Source organism: Odocoileus virginianus, chromosome 27, assembly GCF_023699985.2.
Source record: "Odocoileus virginianus isolate 20LAN1187 ecotype Illinois chromosome 27, Ovbor_1.2, whole genome shotgun sequence".
NCBI lineage: Eukaryota > Metazoa > Chordata > Mammalia > Artiodactyla > Cervidae > Odocoileus > Odocoileus virginianus.
In genome coordinates this window covers 25943111-25956769 of record NC_069700.1, presented here as the reverse complement: position 1 = coordinate 25956769, position 13659 = coordinate 25943111, and positions in this window count along the sequence as shown.

Genomic DNA, 13659 nt, shown 5'->3' with positions numbered 1-13659 from the left:
GTGCTAAGAAAGTAGAAAAGATGATGGTAGAAATAAACAGCCAGTTAAGTACTCAGACTATTTAATTCAGACCCTTTTCAGGGTTTCTGGTCTCTGTGGGTCTGTTTGGGTTTTAATCCTGTGAGTTTTTCCTGTCTTCCGTTTACCCTTCCCAGCTGGACTTCTGATAGCTTGGAACGTGGCATTTTTCTGTGCACTCTGTCCTATGGTGCATCCTTGAGTGAAAGCAGGACCTCTACTGTTGAGTCTTATGGGCTATTTGCTCATCATCTTAGCTGCAGCCCCTAGCAGAGCAGTCTTTACCTAATTGGCATATAGAAAAGAGAACAACAGCAGTATCTTGGCTTACTGAGGTATTGTAAGTGTTTGTCAAAACTCATGTCAAAACATTTCATAGTGAACAGAAACAGACTCACAGACACAGAGAGCAGACTTGTGGTTGCAAATAGGGAGGGGGTTGGGGGAGGGGGGATTGGGGAGATTGGAATTAGCAGATGCCAACTAGCATGTATAGAATGGATAAACTACATGGTCCTACTGTATAGCACAGGGAACTATATTCAGTATCCTTGATAAATCCTGATGGGAAAGAATATGAAAAAGAATATATGTATGTACACTGCATCACTTTGCTCTAGAGCAGGAATTAACACAACTTTGTAAATCGATTTAACTATGTGTCAGTTAAAAATTGTATGGGTTATAATTTAAAAAAAATGAAAGCAATATTGAATCTAGTTGATATGCATATTGAACTGTTGGGGTAAAGTGTTCTGGTATCTGCAACTGACTGTGAAATGCATCAGAAATAGGATGAGGGAATTCCCTGGTGGTCTAGTGGTTAGGACTCCATGCTTTCACTGCTGAGGACGTGGGTTCAATTGCTGGTCGGGGAAATAAGATCCAGTAAACTGTGAAGCCTGGAAAAAAGTAAAAAAAGAATGAATTTAGAGGCATTTATTTTAGACAGTGGGGAAAAGGACTCAAAAGTTGCAGGTCATGTGTAACAGAGCACCGTCACTTAGATGCTGATTTTTTAAAAAAGTAGTATTTATTACAGGCTTCTCAGGTGGTGCTGGGGCTTCCCTGGTGGCTCAGAGGTTAAAGCGTCTGCCCGAAATGTGGGAGACCTGGGTTCGATCCCTGGGTCGGGATGATCCCCTGGAGAAGGAAATGGCAACCCACTCCAGTATTCTTGCCTGGAGAATCCTGTGGACGGAGGAGCCTGGTGGGCTACAGTCCACAGGGTCACGAAGAGTCAGACATGACTGAACCACTTCACTTCACTTCTCAGGTGGTGCTAGTGGTAAAGAACCTGCCTGCCAATGCAGGAGACATAGAGATGCAGGTTCAATCCCTGGATCAGGAAGATCCCCTGGAGGAGGACATGGTCACCTACTCCAGTATTCTTGCCTGGAGAGTCCCGTGGACAGAGGAACCTGGCAGGCTACAGTTCATGGGGTGGCAAAGAGTCATACACAACTGAAGTGACTTAGCAGCAGCAGCAGCATTTATTACGCATTTCTTTAATTTCAGAAGAAGAGCATGTGTATTGCAAAGCAGCTGAAGGTTAAGCAGTTTCATTTTAGCGTGGTTGTGAGTGATGGGGTTGTGTCGTGGACCCGAGATGCTTTTGTACAGAGGGAAGATATATATAGGGAGCGTATCAAGGCTATGCTAAGATATAGGGAGCTAAAGGCTATGCTAAAGATATAGGGAGCGTATCAAGGCTACGCTAAGATATAGGGAGCTAAAGGATACGCTAAAGATATAGGGAGCGTATCAAGGCTACGCTAAGATATAGGGAGCTAAAGGATACGCTAAAGATATAGGGAGCGTATCAAGGAGCCCAGCCCTGTGGCTCAGCTGTGTGCTTGACTAGCCAGCGGTGCTCACCGAGGGAAGTGTCTGGGCAGCCTTCCTAGGGGCTGCTCAATTAAGAATCCATTCTCAAGCCAGTCATCTGATGATGGGCACTTGGGTTGCTTCCATGTCTTGGCTATTCTAAATATTGCTGCTATGAACATTGGGATGCATGTATCTTTTTGAGTTAGTTTTGATCTTTTAGAAGATGTGGTACAGAGACTTCCCTGGTGGTCCAGCAGTTAAGACTCCTCGCTCCTAATGCAGGGGACCTGGGTTCAATCCTTGGTCAGGGAACTAGATCCCACATGTTGCAACTAAGAGTTCTCAGGCAGCAACTAAAAAAATCGCACACGCTGCAAGGAGGATTGAAGACCTCATGTGACACAGCTAAGACCCAGCACAAACAAATAAGTGAATAAGGTGTGGTATGTGTACATGAAATATTATCCATACAAATAATGAAAAACCACCATTTGTAGTAACATAGATAGTCCTTGAGAATATTATACTTAGTGAAGTTTAGTCAGACAGAGAAGGACAAATCATATGTGATATCACTTACATGTGGAATCTAAAATATAATACAAATGACTCTGTGTACAAAACAGACACAGACTCACAGAGAAAGCAAACTTAAATAGTTACCTTTATAGTTACCAAATGAGAAAGCGGGGGAGGGATTAATAGGAGTATGGGCTTAAAAAAGCTATTACACATAAAATAGATAAACAATAAGGATTTACTGTATAGCACAGGAACTGTATTCAATGTCTTACAATAACCTATAATGGAAAATAATCTAAAAAAATATATGTATAACTGAAGCACTTTGCTGTATGCCTGAAACTAGCACAATATTGTAAATCAACTGTACTTCAATTTTTTTTTTAATTTTTTTTTTTGGTACTTCAGTTTTTTTTTTTTTTTTAAAGAATCCATTCTCCTGTCAGAGTTGACCAAGGCCAGAGGTTCATGTGTAGTGTTTTTTCCTTCCTTGAGAGAACCTGGAATAAAGAAATTCTGTATGAAATGCTATGAAAAGATCTCCAAAAGTGAAAAGAGTAGTGTGAGGGTACACTATTGCTGTATACAACAGATGGGAAAAAAATGCACATCTGTATTTGCCTGTAGTGCTCTGAAAGGAATACGAAAGGAGGAATAGTGGTTTTGCGGGAGGCGGGGAGGTGGGGCCCGTCCCAGTCATGGATACAGTGGGAAGGAGGCTTTCCTTGTCTACTTTAAAATTTATTTATTTTTTTACTCTTGCCTGTGCTGAGTCTTCGTCTCTGCGCTCGGGCTTTCTCTAGTTGCAGCAAGCGGGGACTACTCTCTAGTTGAGGTGCACGGGCTTCTCTTGTTTAATGGGCTCTAGAACGTGGGCTTAGTAGTCGTGGCCCACGGGCTTAATTGCCCTGTGACATGTGGAATCTTTTTGGACCAGGGATCGAATGCATGTGCCCTGCATTAGCAGGCAGATTCTTAACCACCGGACCACCAGGAGAGCCCGTCTCTGTCTACTTTGAAAAATTTCAGAGTTCTGGTTTTGCAGGCTGTGTGTGCTTGTTGCTTAGTCATGTCTAATGCTTTGTGACCCCATGGACTGTAGTCTGCCAGGCTCCTCTGTCCTTGGGGATTCTCCAGGCAAGAATTCTGGAGCCTTCCTCCAGGGGGATCTTCCCAACCTAGGGATCGAACCCAGGTCTCCCACATTGCAGGAGGATTCCTTACCCATCTGAGCCACCAGGGAAACCCAAGAATACTGGAGTGGGTAGCCTATCCCGACCCAGGAATCGAAGTGGGGTCTCCCACTTTGCAGGTGGATTCTTTACCAGCTGAGCTGTCTTTTTATGGTGTTTGCAGCCGGTGTAAGTGCATTTCCTACCGAAAAATTAACAACTAAAATGTAAAATAAGAGGCTATAAGTTAATATGAGACAATTCAGTCCAGTTCTTTGGAACACATCAAGACAGGAAATTTTAAGGTGTTGGCATTCCCTGATTAATCAGAATTTCAAAGACCAGCACTATGCTGTGAGAGTCGTGACTCTGTGTCTTAATAACGCACATGTGTCTTGTCATGCACATGACTCTGCCATCAAGGTGCTTTATTTAGATGGTAGTTTTACTTCTCTTTGCTTTTTTTTTTTAATTTAAAATTTTTATTTTGGCTGCCAACTCACATCTTGCAGGATCTTATTGCCCTGATCAGGGACTGAACCCTGGGCCACAGCAGTGAAAGCACTGAGTCTTAACCACTAGACTGCCAGAAAACACCTCTCTTGTCTTCTGTTTTATGTGCATTCTAAGGGCTTCCCAGGTGGTGGTAGTGGTAAAGAACCTGCCGGCCAATACAGGAGACATAAGAGATGTAGGTTTGATCCCTGGGTCGGGAAGATCCTCTGGAGTAGGAAATGACAGCTCACTCCAGTATTCTTGCTTGGAGAATCCCATGGACAGAGGAGTCTGGCAGGCTACAGTCCGTGGGGTCTCAAAGAGTCGGGCACGACTGAAGTATGCATGGACACATGCACATGTATTCTACACAGTTAACTTTGTCATCTTCTCCTTCCCCTTTCACAGAGGTATTTGGGTAGACCCTGCCTATCTGTGGGATTTGGGGATGCAAAAGTATGTTGTCTTCAAGAACACATCCTAAAAGACTGGCATCCTGTAATGGCTGTGGCTCCTGGCTGCAACTCCGCTCATTCACCAGAGGTCTCAGTTCCCTGTGGTTTCCTTGCTTCTTGTCGTTCAGGCTTTTAGGGACAGAGTTGGTCACTCTGTCTTTGGTCTGGAGACATATGATGAGAAGCGCTTTCCGCAATAAGTGTTTAATAAATTAGAGCACAGGTTTCCATTATCCCTTCCTGAAATGGGGCCAGCCACTGTCTGTCTGTAAGGATGTCTGCAGAGTGAAAAAAGTAAACACAGAATCAGGAATCTTGTTGTTAATGCAATTTGCCTTTGCTATCGGCTTCCTGTGCTCGTCTTTGAGACGCCATTAAAAATGCATGCAGGATGTGAGTGAGATGAAACATATCAAAATTCAAGCTGATTCCAGTTCACCATGACACTCCATTTCTCTGACCCTCTGGCTTCCAGTGGCTTTAGCCCAGATCCTGGGGGTGAGGGATGAGAGCCTCTGAGCCCTGAAAGGTACTGCCCTAAAGCTCATAAAGCTTACTTCAAAGGAGAGTTGGGAATTGCCTGGTGGTTTGGGGATTCCCCGGTGGTCTCGTGGTTATTAGGACTTGATGCATTCACTTCAGGGGCCTGCAGGCCAAGTGGCACGACCAAAAAAGAAATAAAACAAAAGCAAAAACACCACCACCAACAATAAAGAAACCAAACGAGTGTCTTTGCCACTCGACCTGTGGAATCAGTAGCTTACTTCATATTAATAATGATAGCTGTCCCTTATTGGGTTTATGCTGTATACTAGGTAAGCTACTTTTTATATAAAAACTTATTCAGTCCTCATAACAGCCCAGTGAAGTAAGTTACTATTGTTATTCCCATTTTACAGATGAAAAAACTGAGAGAGGTTAAGTGACTTGCTTAAGGTCACACACAATGAATAGTAGATCAGGCATTTGAACCCACACAACTGTGCTCCAAGGCCCATCTTATTAACCACGTCTACACACCTCCCATCTGATGTGTGGATGTGAGTGTGTTTAGCACATATGATTCTAAACAGTTATGGTGTTTGGTTTTCTCACTCTCAACAGATCAAGAATTAGGGCCACTAGAAGCATGTGTATAACATCGGGAGACAGACTGGGGATCTAGTGGGGTCTGAGGAACCAGTCACCTCCAGCAGTCTGGTCTCTGCTAATGAGTCATTCTCACACATTTCAGCTGTCCTTTCAGGAACCACAGGGCACAATAGAGGAGCATGATTCCGTTAATCAAGATGGTTGTGGCAGACACCATCCGTAATAATCAGTTTCCCCTTCTCTTAGTAATGGAATCTCCAGGTTTTCTATGGACCACGCCACTGGGTACTGCGAGGCTTGGCCGTGTAGCCCTTGGGCTAGGAGCAGAAGTGGGGTGTACCAGATCAGCAAGCTCTGCCCTTTTGCTGCTTCTCTCATGGGCTGGGATACGGTCTCAGGGGACAGGGAAACACCCAGGGGTTACAGCAAAGGATGTAAAGAACCTGGGTCGCCGACCCTGTGGAGTCACCAAGGGCATCCTGGACTGTTCATTCCTGCACTGTCGTATGGGAGAGAAACCAGCTTTCTTGAAGCTCTTAGTGTGGACAAACTCATAAGCTGATGAATACACCCACCCAGGACATCAAGGAGAGGCTACAGTATGTTTGCTGTATTTTGTTAATAAGTCAAGGAAATATTCAGAGCATTTTAGAAATAATCCAGTAACAAATTTTGAGGCCTAATGGGAGCAATTTTAATTATTTGGAAACATCCCCAGAAACTTTTGAAATGCTAGCAGAAAAAAGAACACACTCTGCTTGGTTGATGTAATAAAGAGAGGATGTAAATTCAGTTCAGTTGCACAAATATTTATGGAAAAGCTACTTCATGCCAGGCAAGGCTGATGGCGCCCTTGTCCTCAGGGAGCTGACAGTTGGGCTCGGGAACACAGACTGATGAGCAAGTGGGTATAAAAGTGATCAAGCTGATGGGCACACACCCTGCCCTGACTTGAGCATCAGGGAAGGCTCTTAGGAGGAGCAATCAGAAGGTTTGCTGGCTGCTGTTCCCGCTCTTGGCAGGGTGAAGTTTTCTTTAAAGAGACAAGTACTTGTGTCTTATGGAGGTTGGACCTGAAAAGCTCGTTCAGAAACTTCTCTGCCTTGAGAGACGTGATCCAAGAAACTGACACCTTGAGTTTCCCCCCTTTCATCTTTTCTTCTTGTTCCAAGCTCCTCGCTTCTTTGAGAGAGACTCCAGATAACCTTGGGTGGTCATGGTGCTCTCTTGGGATATGGGTTAGAAAATACTCCCTAGGATATACTTTCCAGGAATCAGAGGGTTTCAGCTGAATGCTTTTTCTTTCATCTTTATTTTTTCAAATTTTATTTCTAAAAAAGTAAAGACATCCCTTAGCTGGCAAAGGTCCATAAAGTCAAAGCTATGGTATTTCCAGGAGTCAAGTAGAGATGTGAGAGTTGGACCATAAAGAAGGCTGAGCGCTGAAGAATTGATGATTTTCAACTGTGGTGCTGGAGAAGACTCTTGAGAATCCCTTGGACTGCAAGGAGATCAAACCAGTCCATCCTAAAGGAAATCAACCCTGAATATTCATTGGAAAAACTGATGCTGATGCTGAAGCTCCAATACTTTGGCCACCTGATGGGAATAGCCGACTCACTGGAAAAGAACCTAATGCTGGGAAAGATTGAAGGCAGAAGAGAAGAGGGTGGCAGAGGATGAGATGGTTGGAATGGCATCACCGAATTCAATGGACATGAACTTGGGCAAACTCCAGGAGACAGTGAGGGACAGGGAGGCCTAATGTGCTGCAGTCCATGGGATTGCAAAGAATCAGAGATGACTTAGCTACTAAACAACAACATTTGTTTATTTTTGGCTGTGCTGGGTCTTCATTGCTGTGAGGGCTTTTCTCTAGTTTCAGTGAGTGGGGGCTACTCTCTAGTTGCGATCCATGGTCTTCTTAATGCAATGGCCCCGCTTGTTGCAGAGCACAGGCTCTAAAGCATGTGGGCTTTAGTAGTTGCAGCTCCCAGGCTCTAAGGCACAGGCTCAATAGTTGCAGCACCCGGACGTAGTCATTCCACAGTACGTGGAATCTTCCTGGACCAGGGATCGAACCTGCATCTCCTGCATTGGCAGGCAGATTCTTCACCACTGAGCCACCAGGGAAGTCCTATTTTTAATTTTTTACTAAAAATTTTATATTGGAGTACAATTGATTAACATTGTTGTATTAGTTTCAGGGGTACAGCATGGTGATTCAGTTATACCTATACAAGTACCTATTCTTTCTCAAGGTCTTTTCTTTCATCTTTCAATAGTGGTAAAAGCAGAAGTAGCCAGGAGCCTGAGAAATTGAAGCGGTGCCCACAGGAAGCAGGGTCAGCGCTCGCCCTCTCTCTCTCCCTCTTTCTCTCTCTGTCTCTTCCTCGTCTTCAGTGACAGGCTGATGGATGACGGGCTAATTATTGAAGTCTGGCTGTCAGTGCTATGGATGGTGATGTTACCCTTCCCCTAGCTGGGGACTGTGACGATGATAAATTGGAGGTATTAGATGGCGCTTGGCAGACAGAGAGAGTCAGTAATTAAAGACTTTGGAGCAGGCTTGCAGAAATATTGATGCCTGACAGACAGCTGATGTTTTCTTTCCCCAGAGAGTAGAACTCCGGAAAAGAGTCCAGAGTATGGTAGTTGGGGTGACTCGTAGAACACAGAGGAGAAGCAAGGAGAAGTGGAGCCGGGCGGTCTCGAGAACTCTTTCCCCAAATGGTGGTTTCAGGCTGGCTTCCTTGGAGTCTCGCTCCAGACATTTTTCTTACCTCTTCAGTCCCCAAAGTTAAGACCTGGCTTTAATTTTAGCTGATTTTAGTCAAAGCCAAAATCCAGCCATTTATGCTGATAGAGTTAAAAACATTGCCTTTAATTTTGTTTTAAGGAAAATTATTTTCTTTCACACATGTGCATACACACACATAGACATGTATAACTGTATATACACACATATGTACACACACATGTGTATACATGTGCTGTGCTGTGCTTAGTCGCTCAGTCGTGTCCGACTCTTTGTGACCCCACGGACTGTAGCCCACCAGGCTCCTCTGTCCATGGGATTCTCCAGGCAAGAACACTGGAGTGGGTTGCATGCCCTCCTCCAGGGGATCTTCCCAACCCAGGAATAGAACCCAGGTCTCCTGCATTGCAGCTGGATTCTTTACTGTCTGAGCCACCAGGAAGCCCAATATATATATATATATATCAGTATTTTATTTGATTTTTAACAAAGATTGATTGCATTTGTTTTTTATGCAAAACTTTGTGACCAGATTAAAAAAAAAAACTAACGATGGAATAAATAAAATGCAAAAACAAAAATCTCTTGAATTTTGCTAAAATTTTGAATTTCAATTATAAATGAGAAGGCTTTGATTTATACTGGATGAGTTAACACTGTCCTCTTTCAAATAACAGATAAATATGTTGAGTAGTAACTATTTGGCATGCTGTACCACATACCTGAATTTTAATCTAATCTCTCCCTAAAAAAAAAGGTATAAAATTGCTTCCTGATGTTAACAGAGAATGAAATCCATAGCACAGCCTAGCAAGTGCCGTGGCCTGAGCTCTGCCTCTCCCTCCTTCATGCTCTGTTGTTTTATTTGATTTGATTGTCTTTTCAGCACTTCTTTTCTTTAAAAAAAAAAAAAAACCTTTTTATTTTGTATGTGGTGTCTCTGGTGGCTCAGGTGGAAAAGAATCTGCTGGCAGTGCAGGAGACCCTAGTTTGATGCCTGGGACAGGAAGATTCCCTGGAGAAGGGAATGGGATATCCACTCAGTATTCTTGCCTGGAGAATTCCATGGACAGAGGAGCCTGGTAGGCTGCAGTCCATGGAGTCTCACAGAGTCGGCCACGACTGAGCAACTAACAATATATAGCCAGTTAACAACGTTGTGATGGTTTCAGGTGAACATCGAAGGAACTCAGCCCTGCATATACATGGATCCATTCTCCCCCCGAATTATCCTCCCATCCAGGCTGCCAGTGAGCAGAGTTTCCTGTGCTATACAGTAGGTCCTTGTTGGTTATCCACTTTAAATACAGCAGTGCGTACAGGCAGCTGTAAGTTCGCACAGCGCTTATTTCTCTCTCTCATTTTTGTAGTTATTTCTTTGTTGTTTAGAAAGGTCATTGAACAGAATTCCTTTGCAATCCAGTGGTTAGGATTTGACACTTCCATTGCTGTGGCGTGGGTTCAATTCCTGGTCAGGGAGCCAAGATCCCATGAGCTGTGCAGTGGTGGGAGAGTGGAAGGTACAAACTGCTGAGTATAAGACAGGCTCAAGGATGCATTGTACAACATGGAGAATATAGCCAGTATTTTGTAGTAACTGTAAATTAACCGTTACAAATTGTGTCGACAATTAAACAAATTTTTTTAAGTCGTTGAAATACACCATAGTTGTAGAAAAGTCCACTTAGGTGAACTGCTAGATAGATTTTTCTGGTGGTCACTGACTTTAAAAACATGTTTATTGTAAAATATGCATAACATTTGTTATTTTAGCCATTCTTAAGTACAGTATATGATTCATTGGCATCAAGTTCAGTTACGTTGTTGTGCAACCATCACCCTTGTCTGTCTCCAGAACTTTTCCATCATCCCAAACTGAAACTCTGTACCCATTAAAGAACAACACCCTGTCCCCCACTCCAGCCCCTGGTAACCACCGTTCTTCCGTCTGTCTCTATAAACTTGGCCACTCCAGGGACCTCCTGTATGGCTGTGGATTTTAATATGAAGTGGACTGGCTGTGGTCCCAAGACCAGACACCGTGTGTGTCATCCATTCCTTTTTATTCAGTGCAAGTTTATTAATGTCTACCTGTGTGACGGCAGTCCCCAGCTAGCCATGGTGCCTTGAAGATTGTTCTCATGGATTTTTCTCTTATTTTCTGTCATCCCCATGAGAAACTGCTAGGCAACTAATGTCTCAGTGTCAGACCACAGCCTCCAGTGTGAGTAATAAGAGCTGCCACATTCACAGTTAACTTCCTGAGCCTGTCACAGTAATAAGTGGGTTCCTTCTCCCTAAGTGCATTCGATTGAGTGCTCAGCGGTGATGCGAATGCCATCTTTTAGAATAAATCTAAGCCCTGTTTGAAAGATGCTGCTTCCAATCATGATGATTTCTGAACGTTTCTTCCTTTGCTCCGAAAGACTTCTGAATCTGAGGGCTTTGTATCCAAGAGTGTCTGTTTAAAATCAAAATGTGTTAAGTATGCAGTCATGCCTTTTTCTGACCTGACCCCTTCCCTGAATCTGAATCCTGTCTAGATGAGGAAGGAACATCTGGAAGTCATCAAGGCCTGTTTCATCCAGGAGAAAGGCACATCTAATTTAGAATATTTCTGGAAAATGAAAAAGCAGAATAGGAATTCGAAAAGATTGGAGTGTGTTGGAAGGACATGTCCACGCCTTACTCTAGAGCATGAACATCACAAGGCCGTTTGGTGTGGAGGAAGCAGGGAGTCCTGCAGCCAAGGTCTTACTCTTGCCAGAGCCCCATTTCATGAACCAGTGAGCAATGCAGACATCAGAAAAATGGACCACGGTTTCTTATAGGAGCTGGAGATGACTGAAGAGGAAGATATTTTGTATGGAAACAAGGACAAACAGCCTCCTAACCCCATGGAAGTTTTGGAGGAACTGTTGAGGATGCACATGAAACTCATGGGATGAAATGATATTGTTCTCAGTTCATCAGGCCCTCCCTGTACTGGGATTATACATCCACACCCTGTACCATAGGACTCTGTATTGTCCCCCACTGGGTGTGGATGGAATACACGTCCTCACTTTAATGATTTTGAGTTTCCCCACGTAATTTGCTTTGGCCAAGAGAATATGGGCGGAAGGGGCAGTGTGTTAATTTATACACCCCTCTCATGCTTATGGCATTTGACATGAGAAGAACATGTCTCGTGCGGACTTCCCTGGTGGTCCAGTGGCTAGGACTCCAAGCTCCCAATGCAAGGGACCTGGATTCAATCCCTAGTCAGGGAACTAGATCCTACAAGCCACCACTCACGAGTTCAAGTGCTGCAGCTGAAGATTCTGCATGCCACAACGAAGATCTCTCATGCTGCAACCAAGACCCACTGCAGCCAAATAAATAAATTTAAAATAAATACTAAAAAAAGAACATTACTTGGGGAGCTATGGGCCCCAGGAGAATGAGACAAAACCTGAGGAATGAAGCTGAATCTCAGGGACACCCTGGAGCCAATCTGACCTGCAGCCTGAAGGAGATTGAGGTTAGCTTACCTCTAGACTCATGAGTGATAAGAATATATACTTGTTGTAGGTCACTGAGTTTGGGGGAAGTTTGTTACAGAGTAGTACTGTGGCAATAGCTGACTCATACAAAGACCAAAATGTGGAAGCAGAGAGAAAAAGGGCAAGTGAAGTAGGTGGCTGACATATGAGTAAGGAAGGAAGTGGTGGTGGGGTCTGAGGAGACAGGAGGTAGGGAAAGGCCTCTGAGAAGAAGAATGAGGTGGACAAGAGGTAAAGGCATGCTGCAGCTGCAGCTTGGATAGAGGAGTGCACGCATGCACGTGTGCCCGTGCACACACACACACACACACACACACACACACATCCCCTGTGCCTCTGATGAGCACTGCACCTTTTTGCTGTCTTTGTTCATTGTTGCTAACATCTGAGAGGTTTCCAGAGAGTACTGGCTTGATTCCTAACCTGTCTAGACTTCCAGTTTGGGGCTCTACCTCGGCTTATGGTCACATTGTGTCAATGGAGCAATAAAAGAATCTAAAAAATACCAACTAGTGAATATAACAAGAAGGAAGCAGACTCTCAGATAGAGACAACAAACTAGTGGTGACCAGCAGTGAGAGAGGGGTTGGTACCAGCTGTTGGGTGTAAGATAAGCTACAAGGCTGTGTTGTATACATGGGGGACTATAGCCAGTATTAATGTAATAGCTCCAAATGGAGTGTAACCTTTAAAAATTGTATAAAAAATAAAACCAGCAAAAATGAATAATAAAAGTATGAGTGATCTAAGGACAGAACGTTCCTGAGTATGTCTTTTTTAAAAAAGTTATTTATATACTTGGCTGTGACAGGTCCTAGTTGAGGCACTCAGGAGCTTCGATCTTCACTGTGGAATGAGGTTTTAGTTTCGGCATGCAAACTCTTAGCTGTGGCACGTGAAGTCTAGTTTCGATATGTGAGACTGTTTCCTGACCAGGGATCAAACCCAGCACCCCTTACATTGGGAGCTCAGAGTCTTAGCCACTGGACCACCAGGGAAGCTCTTCAACAACTTGCAAAAGTGAAAATCACATCTACTGTTTTCTCTCTTCGCCATTCTCTGATAGAACAGGCCAGATGCTGTTCAGCTCCCCTCGCTTCAGATTTGAGTTGGCACTTCATAGTTAGAGAAAGCAGTCACAGGAGGAAGTGCTCTTAACAAAAGTGCACACTTATTGGCTTCTTACCTTGGAGAGAGTGTGCTAAGCACTTTACATGTGTTTATTCATTAATCCTCTTAGTCACCTTGGGAGAGCACACACTAAGAAGGTTCCTGGGGACTTCCTGGTGGTCCCATGGCTAAGACTTCACGATCCCAACGTAGGGGACCTGGCTTCGATCCCAGGTCAGGGAACTAGATCCCATATACTGCAACAAAGGTCCTAGATCCCACATGAGGCAACTAAGAACTGGAGCAGCCAAATAAATACATAAATGAATTTTTTTTAGAAAGAAGGTTCACAGTAGTGAGGGCCCCAGCTCTGAATCTAGACAGACCTGGTTTAAACTCCAATTTTGCCAGTTACTAGTGGGACTAATGGGCTTCCCAGATAGCTCTAGTGGTAAGGAACCTGCCTGTCAATGTAGGAGACTTGAGACATGGATTCGATCCCTGGGTCAGGAAGATCCCCTGGAGGAGGTCATGGCAACCCACTTTATTTATTTATTTATTTTTGTGTGTATGTGTGTGGTGGGGGTGGGGGTGTGGTGTGTGCGGTCTATGTGGGTCCTTGGGTGTGTGTGGTGTGTGTGTGCTCGAGCCGCCGGCCGGCC